A 16,407-nucleotide genomic window follows, 5' to 3' on the forward strand; every position below is an offset into this window, starting at 1 on the left:
AAATACATTTATTTAATGATGTCCTGTTGAGTTATAACTTATATTTATTCATTCCTGTATTTATTTATACATGTATTCATTTATTTATTTATACATTTATTCTTGTATTAATTTATACATTTATTTAAGCATTTATTTATTTATTCCTGTATTTATTTATTTATTTAAACATTTATTTAAGCATTTATTTATTTATTCCTATATTTATTCATGCATTTATTTATTTATTTATACTTTAGTCATTTCAAGTCCTCCATACTTAACAAGGGGATAAAATATATTAGATAATAAGATTACAAATCACCAGTTTGCAACTATTCCATACTTCAGTTTGGGTAAATAACAGTAATATGACAATAACACCAACAGACATTGTGCTGGTTCTAACTGGTTCTAACTGGTTTCCTCCCCATGGGTATGGGGTCATGTTAACCCAGCATTGAGTCGGCGCCACATTAAACCAAATTGGGTCAAACGTAACCCATTGATTTGTTTGACGTGTCGATTCTTGTCTGAAACGTTTCCCATAAACGATGCTACATCTGCAAAATGAAAAAGGTAAGGAACACTATTTACTTTATTTTCATGGAACATAATTTACCATGACTCGCATCAATCTGAGAGTCTTGGATATGTATATATACACACATATATGTACATCTATATACAGGACTGTCTCAGAAAATTAGAATATTGTGATGAAGTTCTTTATTTTCTGCAATGCAATTAAAACAAAAATGTCATGCATTTCTGGATTCATTACAAATCAATGAAATATTTGCAAGCCTTTTTATCTTTTTAATATTGTGATTATGGCCAGCTTAAAAAAAAACAAAAATATCCTATCTTAATATTAGAATATCAAAAAAAAAAATACTAATGGGGGTAAACAAATCACTTGATGTGTAATTTTAACTCGAACAAACATGCAGGGTTTCCTGAGCCTTGACAAACACTCAGCTGTTATAAATCTTTTTTTTACTTTGGTCTGAGTCACAATATTCTAATTTTCTGAGACAGTCCTGTATATACACACATATATGTACATATATATATATAATATATATATATGTACATACACTACCGTTCAAAAGTTTGGGATCACTTAGAAATGACTTTATTTTTCAAAGAAAAGCACTGTTTTTTCAATAAAGATAACATTAAATTAATCAGAAATACCCTCTATACATTGTTAATGTGGTAAATGACTATTCTAGGTGGAAACGTCTGGTTTCTAATGAAATATCTCCAGAGGTGTATAGAGGCCCATTTCCATCAACTATCACTCCAGTGTTCTAATGGTACATTGTGTTTGATCATTGCCTTAGAAGACTAATATCTGATTAGAAAACCCTTGTGCAATTATGTTAGCACAGCTGAAAACAGTTATGCTGGTGATATAAGCTATACAACTGGCCTTCCTTTGAGCTTGAAGTTTGAAGAACAAAATTAATACTTCAAATATTAATCATTATTTCTAACCTTGTCAATGTCTTGACTATATTTTATATTCATTTGATAAATAAAAGTGTGATTTTTCATGGAAGACACGCAATTGTCTGGGTGATCCCAAACTTTTGAACAGTAGTGTATATATATATATTATATATATATATAAGTACATCTATATATATATAGATGTATATATATACACATATATGTACATATATATATATATATATATATCATCTTAAGAGTTAAGACTGTAGGAGACGAAGAAGTTACACAACAACGTGGATGTTAAAAAGTGAAGTGAAGTGTGTCCACTACCTGCCACTGTGTTGTAGTTCACTCCCACACAAGGAGCGAGCTCCACAGCTGGAGGCTGAGAGGTGAATATTATGATGTATTCACTGTGATGTGAGGTCGCACACTGGCTGACATCCCTGCTGAGGCCAAAAACAGTAGATATGAAACACACATTTGTCCTGAATATAATGATAAACTGTGGAGAGTGCACATAACATGTTCGAGGATGAGATACGGACACCTGGACACATAAGGATAATACAAATATTGCCAATTATCCAATTCACTCTCAGCAAGTGACCATAAAGCAAGTTGAGAGTGTTTTCCTAACATTGTGTTACAACACTCTTGTTTGTGCTAATTTCATTGGCAGTGCTTTATACTGGTCTGTTTCTTTGGCCTGACCTCTAGTGGAGAATAAGTGGTACTGTGACTGGTCTTGTTTATATTTCCTAATATTAAAAGAATATCCCAAATCATGTTCATCTGACAAAATGTCTAACGCTGATGTTGAAGTGACAAAAAAGCACATTAGAAAACACTGCTGTTGACATTTTTACTATTTTAAAAGAGTTCCCACTCAGTAACTCATTAAAGTAATTAAATATCACTGACTTTTTATCGTGATATGACTTCTTCCCTCTAGGTGGCGCTATAGACTTAAGTTTGACAAGGATGAAATTGACTTCAGATTTCCAAGGTCATTCATATTTCATGAGGAGCATTAAAACGATTCACGAAAACATGTGTTTAAAAATTCTGCTGCAAGTCTATAAAATCAGCTGAGGACTTAAAATAAAGGGCCTGTGGTGAACGTTTTTTTTAAGACTCACATTCAGAACGAACCACATCCTCTCATGTGGGGCAGAGACGGTCTGCAGCTGCTTCCTGTTGGCTTCTCTTATTCCTTCACTCAGGGTTTATGAAGGCAGTGGCAGCCGTGCATCTTCTACCTGGGCCTTAGGAACAACCTGATGACCTCATTATGACGCCACGCTATATTAGTATGTGTCTTGTGTAAACACCTCATCTTTAAATATATATAATAAAAACAACACCAGACAGATTAACACAACGCTAGTGCAGATGTAAAAACAGAAAAAGCAGTCAACTCATCAAATGATTTTCACCTAAATGCAACAATCTGAAGTTGAGTATGTAACTTTTGTTTTACTTTATTTCTTTTATTACTTTTTTACTACTTTTTATTTTAAAAATTACTTTTTTATTACTTTTTTTACTTTTCATTACTTTTTCATTACTTTTTTAACTGTTTGTACTTTTTATTACTTATTTAGTTTTTGTTACTTTTTTATTTTTTATTTATTTTTACTTTTTCATTACATTTTTGACTTCATTGTTTTTAAATTTTTCATTACGTTTTGACTTCATTACTTTTTGATTTTTGATTACTTTTTTATCACTTTTTGTTACTTTTTGATTATTATTTATATTTACTTTTTTAAAATTACTTTTATTACATTTTTACTTTTTCATTACATTTTTACTTTTTCATTACTTTTTCATTACTTTTATTACTTTTTTACTACTTTTTTACTTTTATTACTTTTTTTACTTTTTCATTACTTTTTTACATGTATTACATTTTTACTTTTTCATTACTTTTTTATTACTTTATTACTTTTTCATTACTTTTTTACTTTTCATTACTTTTTTATTCCTTGTTTACTTTTTAATTATTTGTTTACTTTTATTACCTATTTACTTTTGTATAACTTTTTTCCTTTTACTATATTCTGGGCTGTTTGTGAGGTCTACAGTGGACATGCTGTAAAATTTAAAATTTAAATAATTTTCAAAATGTTTAAATTGTAAGATGTTTATTTAACTTTAAATAGGTAGGAAATCTAAAAAATAAGAATTTGGAAGACACTATTTCCCCTCGATTCCCAGGAGGATACGGCTGAAATTCAGAGGCGTTTGCATAGTTCAAGAACTCTCTGTCATGGCATCGTTGTCATATACTCTTTATGACTGGATATGGTTTTCCTCCTAGGAAGAAGTTAATCAGGTTGTATTGACTTGGAACAACCAGAGTCCGTCAAGTCCACAACTCACGATCACCTCATGGACGTCCCTCCAGACTGCAGCAGACTCAGATGCATGGAGGCGGAGCCTGTTTGCACCCTGTGGACCTGGAGAAGGTTCAAGTCTGCCTTGTAGAGTGTGTGTTCAACGATTTCCATATCTGTGTGAACCTAATGTCAGAGTAAAATCTAAAATTAAAAAATGATGTGTTTGAAACAGTGAACCTGTATATCAAATTTTAAAAATCTCATAAAAAATGAATAAGATCTGAATTATGAACATTTCGAGCCCTGTGTCACATTTTTAAATGTTTTTTATTAAATGTGACATCCAGCAGTTTAGCTGCATGGATCCTTAATGCCTGAGACTCACTGTTGTTTTTCATTCTCTAAATTGTATTTGACGAACACATTTTCCACCACAAAACAACAGAGGACAACTAAGTGCACAATGTTAAAACATCTGCATTACTTTTCAATATCCTGTAGCACTTTGTTCCATGAGTGGGATATGACAGCTGTGATGACACTTAGCTAATCTTGATTACAGAGCTATGTTGAGTCTGATGTAACGTTAGCCCCCTGTGGAAAACACATGCAACGGCTGCATTAACAGCAATGTTATTATTTATTTAGCTACATAATGTTGGACTGATTAAAAGATTGTATATCTAACATCTAACATTTATAACATGTCGTTTGCATGAGAACTTTTTATCTCATGATATTGAATTTTTTATTTTTTTTCCACAGCTACATTTTCATTTTATTTTTCTATAACTTGTGGGAATGGGCTTCCATAAATTCCGGATGCATCCTAAACTCAAAGCCAAATTCATTTGTTTTAAGGACAGGGTTCTTACACATTTTGACCAATGGATTTCCAGGACTTTAAACCAAATTTCCATCACCAAACTGAAATCTAGGTATAAACATGAAAAATTTAGAAAATGTGTATTGAGAGCGTACGCCGGCTAATATTTTGAGTCTATCTTTAAAAAAACATTAATTATTTCAAACTCGGCGTAAATGAACATGTGATCATAACACATTTCCATGACATTTCCTAAACTTTTATGATTTAAGTTTTTTCCATGACTTTTCCAGGTCTGGAAATGACCATTTTAAAATTCCATGACTTTTCCAGGTTTTCCATGACCGTACGAACCCTGTAAGTAGAAAGATGCCCACACGGCTCACGTACCCCTCAAATGACTTTTGAATATTTGACACAAAATGAGAGCGTTGTCTTCTGTCCCCAGTCACATCATTTACAGGACATGAGGAAGGGATCATTACATTGTCAGTACGAACACGAGGGATGAAAACATGCACTCCTGTTCTTACAAGCACCTGACGACTGTTGAAGAACTGTTGGAGCCAAGAAGAAAGATTTTATAGACATTATAATAATAATAATAATAATAATAATAATAATAATAATAACTTTATTTATATAGCACCTTTAAAAACAATGTTTACAAAGTGTTCCACGGAGAGTCAAAGCAAAACAAGTGGAATAGCAAGAAACCAATATTACATTTAAAAGTATATATTAAAATTAAAATTAAAAATAAAAATTAAAAATAAATTAAAAATAAATTAAAAACAGAGAAACTAAATTAGGGGAACCAACGTTCTGCATAAAAAGACTAGATCACTTAAAAGCTGTTCTATAAAAATGGGTTTTAAGTGATTTAAAAGAAGTAATATAATATACATTGTTCGTCCCAATATGAATTATTATAACTAAAGCAGGGTTGGCACCACTTTCGTCTTAATTTCTTGATTTGAAATACTTCTGGATAACTTTCGCTGCAGGCTGGCTGACTGTCTTCTTCTGCTTATTGGAGCTTGTAAAACAACTGACTGGCGCATTACCGCCACCAAGTGGTGGGAAGTGATATTGTACCGGAGCCTCTCATTGATAACAGTCATATCTCTGGTGTCTTCGATTGATAACTTATAATGTCCCATGGTTCAGAATCACTGGACTACTCGACCATGTTACAACTTCCGGTCACCAAACTACATCTCCCATCCCATGTGTACATATGTGGAGTCTTCAACCTCATAAAACATGTCAGACGATTTATCTTTGGACATTTTGAGTCCTCCAGCTTGCATCATGATGACAAGATTGCAGATTTTCTCTTCACGTCATTTGCTTGTGCATTACCACAAATAAAATGTCAATCCAATCTTTCAAAATATCACCTTTCTGTGAGCTGTCTGGTGCTCGTCAGTAAGAGATCGCAGCAACCGGACTTTGAGTCACAGCCAGACAGTTAGATGTGGACAATTTACACCCACAAGAGAAATTGTAAAATGTGTGTGTGTGCATGTGTGTGTGTGTGTGTGTGTGTGTGTGTGTGTGTGTGTGTGTGTGTGTTTGTGTGCGTTGGCGTGCACATGACTTCCCCCCCAACCCTCCTGAGGTGTGACTTCCTGACCCATTAACCTGCAGTCCAGTCTGGGTTCCTCTCCCTGTCGTCACCACCCTGATGACCCTCTCAGGCCCATGTTGGTACACACACACGTTATTGCTTGGTCTGGCTGTGGGTGTGTGTGTGTGTGTGTGTGTGTTTGCATTATGCTAGGACACACACCATGTCACTAATGGATATCCTCTGAGGAAGCTGTGACAATGCAGCTATAACAAAGTCTGATGCTCTCTGTGGGGCTCCTGAGGGCCGACGAGGAAACACCTTAAGAACAAAGGGCTTGGAGGAGCAACGTCCGTCTGTCACGACATCTAAAAGAGGAACGAAATCCATGACATAACTAGAAAGTAGCTTTCTGATGTCAGTGCTCCAAATATGTAAATGCTGATGGAAAACTATCAGAGTATTATTAGAATTCAAAGAATTTATTGGTGTGGATTTATTAAAACCCTTCAGATTTACTAACATCGTTTACCCATTAAACCTCCAGAAAATCATTAGAATTAATATTGTTTCCCAAGTGTAAGTGTCAGGTACTTTATGTTTGTTTGTTGACGACCTAAATAGCCCTTTAAATAATAAAAAAATACACAACCAAAACCAATGTTTGTAAAAAAGTTGATATTTACCTTCGCATTGAAAATGCGGAAGGTTATGTTTTGATCGCCATGTATTTATTTATTTATTTATTTATGTGTATGCGTGTTACTCGCATAACTAAAAATGTATTAAACCGAATCGCATGAAATTTGGTGGGATGATTGGTTATTATCCGGGGACCATTTGATTAGATTTTGGGATCGATCGGGTCAAAGGTCATGGTCAAGGTCATGAAAAGGTCAACATCTTCTTTTTACCATACACTCAAAAAAACGATTCAAGCCCTTCTTAGAGGTGACACATTTAAATATTGTTTGATACATTTAAATAAATCAATTACAAAACGAAGATATTTATTTTGAATGTGTGTAACACAAAATGTATGAATACTTTCATTTATTAGATTTATTTAGGTTACACTCACAAAAACGATTCAAGCCCTTCTTCGAGGTGACACATTTAAATATTGTTTGATACATTTAAATAAATCAATTACAAAAATAGATATTTATATTTAATGGGTGGAACACAAAATGTATGAATTATTTCATTTATTAGATTTATTTAGGTTAGATGGTGTGCATATCAACTCAAAATAAATGTGTTTCATTGAGGACTACCCTTTGCGCATGCGCCAGCTGAAAATCAGTTGTTTACAAGGTGAAGACACTTTCAGGGCTGTATGGTGGTGTAGTGGCTAGCACTGTCGCCTCACAGCCAGAGGTCTGTGGGTTCAATTCCCAGTCGTGGCGTTCCTTCTGTGTGGAGTTTGCATATTTAGTTAGTTAGTTTATATTTTGAGTTGGACAAACACAAATTAATTTTATTTAATGAATATCGTTATTTTATTTTAGATGTATTTGATACAATTGAGTTGGACTAACTTAATTACATATTATTGGACTGATGTGCTTAATTTGAGTCGGAGTTGCATATAATTATTGGATGGAAAACCTGCCAACAATTTAATTGAGTTCATCCAATGAGTCATTTCTTTGAGTGTAGCGCGGAAATTTTTTATCCAATTGGCATGCAACTAATGCCAAAATGTTCATAATTCAATGCCCAATCTTGTGATATGCGAAGGTATGCGCTCTACCGAGTGCCCATTCTATTTATTATATGTTTTACACAGTGAAAAACAGCCTGGGGTCAAATTGACCCTCAAAGAACACCGATGCATACGAGTTGTGTCCAGGACATTGAAAACATATCATCATGTGAATTTGATGGTTTCCCAGTTTTCCCCAATAAATTAGGAAAAGTCATGAAATATGAAGCAAAAAAAATTATGTCGATCATTTTTCTAGAGACGTTAAAAATTGAATGGGGTCAAATTGACCCCAAAGGTCACAGGAGGGTTAAAAAGTGAATTGCCACTGGGCACTTATTCACTCTCCTTTTAGCTCTGTTTTGGTCTCCACCACCTCCTGAGGGAAACACCTGCTACATGCGAGGATACATGAAGTGGGCTTTTAGATACAAACAATTATTACCTTCGCATTGAAAATGCGGAAGGTTATGTTTTGATCGCCGTGTATTTATTTATTTATATATTTATTTATTTATTTGTATGCGTGTTATTCGCATAACACAAAAAGTATTCAACTGAATCGCATGAAATTTGGTAGGATGATAGGATATTATCCGGGGACCATATGATTAGATTTTGGGATCAATCGGGTCAAAGGTCAAGGTCAAGGTCATGAAAAGGTCAACATCTTCTTTTTACCATAGCGCGGTCAATTTTTATCCAATTGGCATGCAACTAATGCCAACATGTTCACAATTCAATGCTCAATCTTGTGATATGCGAAGGTATGCGCTCTACCCAGTCCCCATTCTAGTTCAGTTTAGTATTGACAGGTATAGAGACAAACAACAAATACAGCGACTTTTAAACAGTTTCCACATGTCTTCACATGTTAAAGACATTACTAAGAAGTAATGTAATCATTTAAACTTCTTGTTTCTTGTGTCTTTTTGGCTTCACAGCAAAGTCCTTGATGTGATACTAAAACATTACAGATAGCGCTGCTCTACAAGCCCGTTCCCTCCCATCACAAATTACGAGAAGCTCACCACAGAAATTGCATCTCTCTTTATCATTGAATGATTTAAAGTGTGTGCGTGAGTGTGTGTGAGAGTGTGTGAGTGTGAGTGTGTGTGTGAGTGTGCTCTGAGACGGCCAGAGTCAGGAAGGCTCCAGCCATATGGCCTCTAATGAAATATGTATACAGTTTGGGGAAAGGGAAGTACAGCTGTGAGGTTTTACGGTCCAAAGCATTTTCACCTGTGAGGTTAAGTGTCCAGTAAATGTGCGACTGAATCACGACAAATCCCTCCGCACACATTCATTCTCAAGGAAACGTCTCAATAAAGTGAATGTCTCCATGAGGACTGATTATGCTTTCATAGTATTTTTAACAATGAAGTGAAGAGGCCACATTGTGCCCAAGAGTGCCCAAGAATGCTTCTCCAGCATGTATGAATGACTACCGACCGGTGGCCCTCACCTCGGTGGTCATGAAATGCTTTGAGAGGCTGATAAAGACTACATCTACTCCTCCTTCTCCCTCCTCCATGGACCACAGTAGTTTGCTGAAATCTTCACACAGACAGATGATATGATGCTGTCTCCACACACCACACTCTACACTCTCAGCCAGAGGGGGCTATGGGGGGGGCTATGTGATTGTTGTTTCATTTTTCTTCAACACCTCAACACCATAGTCCTGGCAGACTGGCTGATAAGCTGGGACTGGGAGGACCCTGTGTGTCCTGACCGCCAGGCCACACTTCCCAGCCCACAGGCAGGTGGTGTGGTGGTGGGCACCCACACCCTCAAATCCCCCCCTGAACACCCACCCCCCCAGGCCCTACCCCCAGCCTGTACTGCTCCTGTACTCACACATGACTGTGTTCAGCTCAACACCATCAACACCATCATCAAGTTTGATGATGACACAGGGGTGGGGCCCTGATCTCCGACAGGAAGGCCTACCTGGACCTGTGGGTTGATCTGTCCTCTGGTGCCAGGTGCAGGACCTCAACTCTCATGCTGATTGTGGAAAAAGCTGATTGTGGACAACAGGAGGCGTACTCACACAGACAGAGGACACCACCACCACTGGGAGGTTACGGACTACTGTGGAGGGGGGGTATCCATACCTGGGAGTCCACATGGTCCCTTAAGTGAGAGACACAATCAACAGACACACCACAGACAGAAAGGCAGGCAGGCAAGACTACCGCCTCTACCACCTCAGGCAGCTGAGTAGTCCTCAGAGGATTTCTTCTCCTTCTTCCTGACGGGAAGCATCTGTCTGACAGGCTTGGCTGCAGGGGTTCCAGGACTGCTCGCTCAGGCAGAGGAAGCTCTGCTGGAGTAGTGCGTGCAGATTGAACCTATATTGAACACTGCCCCCCTGCTGGGACTTGTACCAGGAGGTTGGAACCAGAGCTGGCAGGGGATGAAGAGCACCCCAACACTGCCAGGATTTCACCTGTGGTCACCACGGCGCAGTCAGGCAGGCTAGCGTAGTCACGCCGAGAAGAGAGAGAGCCTCAGATTTCTTTTTTCAGCATGAACTCCGACCTCACCAGGACCCCTCAGACCCACACAGACCCCACACAAGGCACACACACACACACACACACACACACACACACACACACACACACACACACACACACACACACACACACACTTGTAAAATATTGTGTTGTTTTTTGCCACTGAGCATTGCCTATTTGCTGCTGTGTATTCTGTGTTTCATGTGTGTTTTCTGTCTTTGCACACAGATCTTGAACATTGCGTGACAATACTGCGTGAAGTATTGTTCTCTGTAAGGGAACTAGGGAACTAGGGAACTAGGGAACTAGGCCCATCCTCATGGCTAAAATAAGCTTTTCAAAAGAATAAGGAAAGACCTCATTGTCAGATAACAGGGTGTATGTTGGTCGTAATGCTTGTGTATCTGACATCATCCTGTGTAAGTCTCACCTTGATTGATTGAACAAGTTAAAAAATCCTTTCTCGTGGTGGCGATGTCATTTTTTTGGTGACCCATTTCTCTCTTGTTCTCCTGGGTTTGAACTCAACTGGTACTCAAGCTGGCATACACGCACCTGGCTTGCTCTGGCATCATGCAGGAGTTTGTAGTCCAGACTAATGTACACCTACATTTAATCAGAGCGTCTTTAATGGTTTCCTGTACACTTACTACGCATCTTAGTAATGTCTTATCAGCTCAAGAGCAGTCGTATTGATTCCACCAACAGGAAGCAAGCAGATGGCAAAGATGTGTTTTTCACTTGAGAAGAGTCAGCCTAAATCACACCATATGATCTTAAAGGAAAAATACTTATTGTTCTGAATATGATGCAGAACAATCTTGCATAATGTTGAACAGCAACACCTACCATGGTGTTCCAACACTTCAGCATCCCGAGGACATGCACACAGGACATTGATCCAACAACGAAACCTACTTTAGATAATGTTATTACATGTAACTAATGTTGTCTGCACGAGAAGATGAGCAATATGAGGGCGATGAACGAGGCTTTCTTTGGTAAATTTCAGACATAACTCATTTTAAATATGCTTTATGGTTACAGCACTCAATAAATTAATGAAAAATGAACTGCAGTCATGAAGGAAACATTTAAATGTTTTTTTAAGTCAAGTAAACATATTTATTCAATTCAGTTTGTTTGGTCACGAATTACAAATGTGCCTCAGAGTGCTTTACGATCTGAACATACAACATCCCTGTCCCAGGACCTCACATCAGGAACAACTCCCAAGATTGATGTGGCTTCCAAGTATTTGCTCACCTGCAATGTGAAAGCCGAACTCTTGAAATATTAATTTAGCTTGGCTGCATGAGAAGTTATTGATTTAAAAGCTTTTGTTATACGAAATAGGGAACTGTTTAAAGTTCCACCGTTGTAATGTAGTTTAAATATACGTGTTTACTAACAGACTTTCTCATTTTTTCAGGTTAAAAAGATAGTTTGTCCGTTGGTTACACTTTTTAAAAGAATTAAAGAGAAATATAAAAATAGAATTTACCTTTGCAGCTTTTTAAAAACACTTCTCACATGTTTATTTGTGTATTATACATTGTGTTTAGTTTAAGTGATGTAGTATTAAGGAAAAAGACAAGATTAGTTTCGGGACATGGGTTGTGTGTGAACGTTGCCCTCGGCTCCATGGAGCCCGGACTCCTCCATGGTTAACGATGATGTAATAGCCATCCATTCAGCCATAAGTCAGGCAATGACCAATGACTACTGGACATCAATACAACCCGCTGAGTGGACTGCAGACCTAATGGACCCAACCTTCTGAGAAATGGACTCACATTAACTGTCTGGAAGTCCGATGCAATTGCATTCGACTAAAAGAAAACGGGTTTGCTCCCGAGCTAACGCAGGTATGGCATAGTAGCCCGACTGACAACCCACCAGGGCAAACCTTTTTATCTCCACATTAGGTCGAGACGGTGTTAAAATAAATACCAGCAGCTGCATTTACAATGCGAAGAACTGCTGAGAGACACTGAACGGACCAATTCCTCAGAAAGCTCTGACAGTACCCGACATTTATAGAAAGACAAGGTTTGTTTGTTGCACACGTTTTTCACGTTTGCACAGTTTCTGAGGGCAGTGGCAGACTCAGGAGCAGAGGAAAACACAGGAGTCGAGGTAGGTGAAGTAAAACAAAGTCTTCACTTAGAAAAGTCGCACGAGGACGAGGAACTCGGGCTGGAACACGGGAGGTACAGGAGGGATCTGGTCCAGAGCGAGGAGAAGTCACCCTGAATGCACAGGGCAACGAGACACAGGTGGAAACAATGAGGGCGGGGCTTGCAATCAAGGCGGAGGAGTTTCTGAGGGCAGGTGAAGGGAATGAACAATCAGGGACAGGGCAGACGATCACAGGGACAGGAAGTGCAGGGAAACAGAGGACACAAGAGACAGGACTTCAAAATAAAACAGGAAGCACACAGGATGTGACAGTGCTGCATACCACTTCCCTATAAGTTCTTACTCAAAATACAAGGGAAGGTTTCTTTAAAAAAAGAGTCTAAACACCGAATGACTGGGCTGAAAGGAGCACATACGACAGAGTGTACCAAGAACAAAACCACTTTGTAACTAGAATGGGCACTCGGTAGAGCGCATACCTTCGCATATCACAAGATTGGGCATTGAATTATGAACATTTTGGCATTAGTTGCATGCCAATTGGACAAAAATTGACCGCGCTATGGTAAAAAGAAGATTCAATTCAATTCAGTTTATTTGTAAAGCCCAATTTCACAAATTACAAATTTGTCTCTTGAGTGCTTTACAATCTGAACACATAGACATCCCTGACCTTTGACCTCACATCGGATCAGGAACAACTCCCAAACAACCCTTCAGGGGGAAAAAGAGAAGAACCCAACAGAGGAGGATCCCTCTCCAGGATGGACAGAACAATAGATGTCATGTGACTATATGAACAATAGATGTCATGTGACCAGAAGGACAGATTTAGAGTTAAAACACATTCAATGAATATGACAGAGTGTATGAAGAGTTGGTAGTCGGCATATTCCACGATGGAGACCTCCACGATCCATCAGGCAGATGGAGGAAGAGGAGGAGTGGGCGGAGTCTCAACAGTGGGCGGAGTCTCAACAGGTAGGTCAGTGGGATCTTTTGTTTTCTCGTTAGCATGGGGGTTTTGTCTTGTTGGCCTTGGAGACCCTGACGCCTTTTTCTTTTGCTTCTGTGTTATGCTACCCTTTAAACCGTAACTCTACCAGGAGTAGAGTAAATATTCCTTATTTGCTTAAGTATTTCACTTTCGTGTTTGCCTCCTTTGTTTCCCCCTTAGCTGCATCCCGTATTATTTGTATGTTGCGGCCTGTGCACCTCTAGACAACCGAGAGGCCGTAACACTGTCTTAATGACATTAACATTCACACCTATATTATAACAACACAGAAAGGAAAACCCCATGCCAATGATGATTGCTGACTCTTAATTGACTCTGTATTCTGTATTCTGCCATCGCCAAATGTCCGTTGGGGTCGTCTCCAGTTACAGATAATGTACGGATGCTAGAAGTCCCATCACTAAATACCCCAGCAGCAAAAAGAAGGGACCGAACTAGAAGACCTATTTCTGTTTGCGTGGCCTTCTGTTGTTGGCCGATCCGAGACCAAACCGTGCCACGGCCGCAGAGCGACGTCTCCGAGGCCTCGCTCCGTCGAGTTGCATGCAAGAGACCTCGGTTGCCTAGAAATACTGCCGCCACAAAGCCGCAGGGCAGGCGGGGACTGTCCGCCTCAGATTCGTAGCCCAGACCCTCGCGGTGTGTTGTGCCTCAACATGGCGAGGGTGAAATTAAAGGCAGGGTTTCATGTAATTGCACGTGGATGTGCCCATTGGCCACGGCCTCGACCCCAGCAGCTCGCTCCTTTGAAGGGCCGAGCGCTCCAACGAGGCCCCGACTGAACAACACATTTCGTGATGTGCTTACACTCGAGCCCTTTCCGGACATTTTCATTTAACCATACGTCCTATGCATTGGTTACAATGCTACCAGTCATATAAACTGCATTATAATAAATTATGGATGTTAGACTACTTTATAAATGTACTCATTTGTAAGTACTGCTTTTATATTGCATTATGATTAATAATATATTTTCTGATGTGCTCTTCTCCTGAGTATAGGGAAGTTAGTTAAATGCTTTTTACATATACATATCGACAGACCGTAAGCAGATCCGGTACAACGATCTTTAAGTAAAAAATATATGCATGTCAAATCGCTCATATTCAGACTCTGTTGTATTTAATTTTATTCAACAGCAAACAATGTGCAGCAATGCAAAGTAACTAAGTACCATGTAAGTACTTATGCTTGAATTGCATCTCCTCAATGCATTTCAGATAAATATTGTACTTTTTACTATCTTTACTTGACATCTGTACATATTGGTTATTTTTATGGCAAACTAAACACACGATCGCCCTATAAAATATGATGCATTAAAATATCCAACCGTATAGAGAAGTAGTCGTTATAGCTCCACTTTGACCAGCTGCAATATTAAACTGCTGATCATATCGTAATAGATGAATACCAACAATAAAAAGGTGTATTATACACTACCGTTCAAAAGTTTGGGGTCATCCAGACAATTTCGTGTCTTCCATGAAAACTCACTTTTATTTATCAAATGAATTGAAAATTGAATAGAAAATATAGTCAAGACGTTGACAAGGTTAGAAATAATGATTAATATTTGAAGTATTAATTTTGTTCTTCAAACGTCAAGCTCAAAGGAAGGCCAGTTGTATAGCTTATATCACCAGCATAACTGTTTTCAGCTGTGCTAACATAATTGCACAAGGGTTTTCTAATCAGACATTAGTCTTCTAAGGCGATTAGCAAACACAATGTACCATTAGAACACTGGAGTGATAGTTGATGGAAATGGGCCTCTATACACCTCTGGAGATATTTCATTAGAAACCAGACGTTTCCACCTAGAATAGTCATTTACCACATTAACAATGTAGAGAGTGTATTTTTGATTAATGTTATCTTTATTGAAAAAACAGTGCTTTTCTTTGAAGAATAAAGACATTTCTAAGTGACCCCAAACTTTTGAACGGTAGTGTATATTAATATACTACTCACAGGGGACATGCTGCTGCATAATTAGTTCTTTAAGTGCATGTTTGCTGATAAAACGTGTGTTTGAGTTTTTTATTTCATAGAGAGTGAATCCTTCTCCCGACACTGTCACAGGGTAACGTTGCTCAGTGGAGCAGTGGAAACTTTCCCTGAGTAATGGTTTCACCAGCTGTTTAAACAGCTTCATCCTACAGTATACTTTCAAATGAGGGGTTGCAGCTTGTCGGTTTATACTTAAATAATATAGCATTATAATAGCAGGAAGTCACACATATGGTGCATTGCTGATTCAGTGGAGAAGTCCAGCTCCCGATGCTGCGAAGCGGCAGCCATAGACGGCTTTAATTACTGTCCTGCAGACAAAGATGACAGGAAAATTCAGCCTCACTCAAACCAAAGAAGTGGTTGCTTACAAAGTCGTGAGGGTGGTCCTTCAAAAGTGAAAACCCTCCACCCATGCTCCTCTTCAGTAGGCTATGAATACCCATAGACATGGACTCACTCTGACCGCATATTATGGGTTTGTACGTGCAGATGGTTTCATATTTGGCTCAAAGTTGATGTAAATGCAGATGCGAGCCCCACATCACTAGTTTTCTGAACAACCCAAGGTTTTTCCGACCATGTTGCCGGTCTGTTAATCCAGCTGCCTTCGCGTCGACCCGCTCTGTGATCGGTCCCAGATCTGCTGCGGGTCCATGAGTAGCTATTTGGCTTTTTCTCCTGAGAATTTCCCATTGCCGCTGGCACGGCGTGTAACTTGCAGGAAAGAACTGAGAATTGTGACTATAACAATGATAGTGGACCGATGCCAGACCACGGCTGTTTATGATACCACACACAACATTCATCTGGG

The sequence above is a fragment of the Pseudoliparis swirei genome, chromosome 15, assembly GCF_029220125.1.
Source record: "Pseudoliparis swirei isolate HS2019 ecotype Mariana Trench chromosome 15, NWPU_hadal_v1, whole genome shotgun sequence".
Taxonomy (NCBI): Eukaryota; Metazoa; Chordata; class Actinopteri; order Perciformes; family Liparidae; genus Pseudoliparis; species Pseudoliparis swirei.